Here is a 2487-nt window from a genome sequence, read left to right as displayed (position 1 = left end):
AACGTGACTTATATCCCCTCATGAAACTGTTGCTAACAGTTGAGTATACCATTGTTCCAAAATCATATAAGAATATAACGTGACTTATATCCCCTCATGAAACTGTTGCTAACAGTTGAGTATACCATTGTTCCAAAATCATATAAGAATATAACGTGACTTATATCCCCTCATGAAACTGTTGCTAACAGTTGAGTATACCATTGTTGCAAAATCAGATAAGAATATAACGTGATTTATATCCCCTCGTGTAACTGTTTCTGATAGTTGAGTATACCATTGTTGTAAAATCAGATAAGAATGTAACATGATTTATACTCCATACGAAAATGTTGTTAATTGTTGAGTATACCACTGTTGCAAAATCAGATAGAAATATAATGTGATTTATACCCCATACGAAATTGTCGCTAACAGTTGATTATACCATTGTTGCAAAATCAAATAGGAATATAATGTGATTTATACCCCCATACGAAAATGTTGTTAATTGTTGAGTATACCATTGTTGCAGAAACCAGCATGTTTATTTGCTTTAAACAATTTAGATTTATTTGGATTTATACTTTGAAGAATTACATTGTCTGTAATATGGACTTTCGCGAGAGGCTATAGAAAGTTATTTGGCTTAGTTAGCTAAGCCTAATATTTTATGTACGATGTATAAGGTTAGGCGATGTTATTTACGAAAACACCTCTCAGAACAATGATTCATCGCCCGTAAAAAAATATTGCTATGTGTTTTACGTGTTAAGGAAAATCAAATATGTTTATCAACAACAACCAAAATAAAAGAATAAACTCTCTCTCATGTTACGAACAAGATGTTTTTATTCCTATTCATCACAGGTAGCAGTCTGATACTTTCCTGAAAAAAAAAAGAAATCAGACCACGTTTTCAGAAATATTACTATTTTGTAAGATGAAAGAGAAATAAACAGATGCCATATTTCAAGTTCAACATGTTTATATCGCAAGATAAATTAGAAGTAAAAAAAGTGAAACATTTACCTTCGTTTTTCCCGCACATTACAATCTCATCTTAGTTATTACAGCTCAGTAGGTGATGGCTGGTGTACAAACTTAAGGTGTATTCTTCGCAGACCGTATGTACTTTACGTGATAAACTACGACAATTAGGCCTAATTTGGGGCAGCAGGGTGCTGTGCTTTGTACTGGAGCTATTACACGGCCAGATGGACTACGTTCTCTGGACTGCAAGAATAGAAAACCCCATACCTCACAAGATGTATGTTGTTTTTTTTTAACCTTGCTTTACTAATCACAGCTACACCGTTACCTGGTTACGCTTCATGATCATAAAAAGAAGCTGTTCTCACTATAAAAAAAATAAGTAAAATTTCCATATGTAATAAGTTATTTCCAACCAAAATCCTAATTTAATTTCGATTATTTTTTTCTGGATCAAAGTTTTCAATAGTTTTATACATAGCTTGTCTGTGCATAGTAAACTTCTTAAAAATAAGCGTAATGGAATGTGTGTTTTACATAGAAGCAGAGTTCCATCACTCAAAATAATTGTAAGAAAAATTGATAGTAATGTTAGAAATTGTTACTTCCAAGTTTGTCGTAAATAATTGTCTCAAGCTCACACGCATCTTTTTGAAGCAAATTGCAGAATGATTTTTACTTGTTGTTAAACAAATGTTTAAGTGTTCTAGACGCGTTAAAATTTCTAGACCAATGTTCATATTCAAAATAATTTGTAAAAAAAGACAAAATGTTTTCTACTGAACATATCTTTGAGACCAGCATATGTGTATAACGTTATACCCACAATTATTATCATCATGAAATTTAACGAACATGTTTTGGAGTCGTGGTATACCAATAGATTGCTAGCAGCCGACTCCAAAACATGTTCGTTAAATTTCATGATGATAATAATTGTGGGTAAAACGTTATCGATGATCCATATAACCTCTGTTTGAAAGAAATGCAGAAAGTTATATGTGTCATAAACGTACTGTTTTAAGAACGTTTTTAGACCAGTTAAAGCTTGGAATGTTTTAATGCGCAAGTAATTCAACCCGAGTTTTTAAAATTTTATACCTCGGCTCCAAAACATGTTCGTTAAATTTCATGTTAATAACAATTGTGGGTATAACGTTATCGGTGATCTATTTGCTGCTAGCAACCTATTGGTATACCACGACTCCAAAACATGTTCGTTAACTTTCATGATGATAATAATTGTGGGTAAAACGTTATCGATGACTCATATGCTGCTAGCAAGCTATTGGTATACCGGTAATTTTTATTCCAGTTTGACACTTTGCTTAATGGGTATATGTAAGATTTTTACTTATTTTCTGGATAGTTGATACCTTTAACTATAGATATAAACTGTGTTGATAGGGATATGACTAGCACTACCGTTGAGTAGATATTGCTCCAACAATGTGATCTAGAATGTGTCACTTTCTTATTAGAAAGCACCTATAATAATTATTATAGGTGCTTTCT

General features: G+C 32.2%; 1 long non-coding RNA gene across 1 annotated transcript in view; it reads right to left on the bottom strand.

Annotated features, from left to right (window-relative positions):
- Window positions 1–1194, bottom strand: part of LOC111086260 — a 97750-nt gene extending 96556 nt beyond the window's left edge. Inside the window, exon 1 of the long non-coding RNA XR_002610980.1 lies at window positions 1012–1194. This is a non-coding gene — a long non-coding RNA (uncharacterized LOC111086260). The remainder of the gene's footprint in view (window positions 1–1011) is intronic.
- Window positions 1195–2487: the final 1293 nt, after the last annotated feature.

This window comes from Limulus polyphemus, unplaced genomic scaffold (genome assembly GCF_000517525.1).
Source record: "Limulus polyphemus unplaced genomic scaffold, Limulus_polyphemus-2.1.2 Scaffold962, whole genome shotgun sequence".
In the NCBI taxonomy this organism is placed as follows: Eukaryota; Metazoa; Arthropoda; class Merostomata; order Xiphosura; family Limulidae; genus Limulus; species Limulus polyphemus.
Note: the sequence above shows the minus strand (reverse complement) of the source record. Positions and strands in the feature narration are given on the sequence as shown.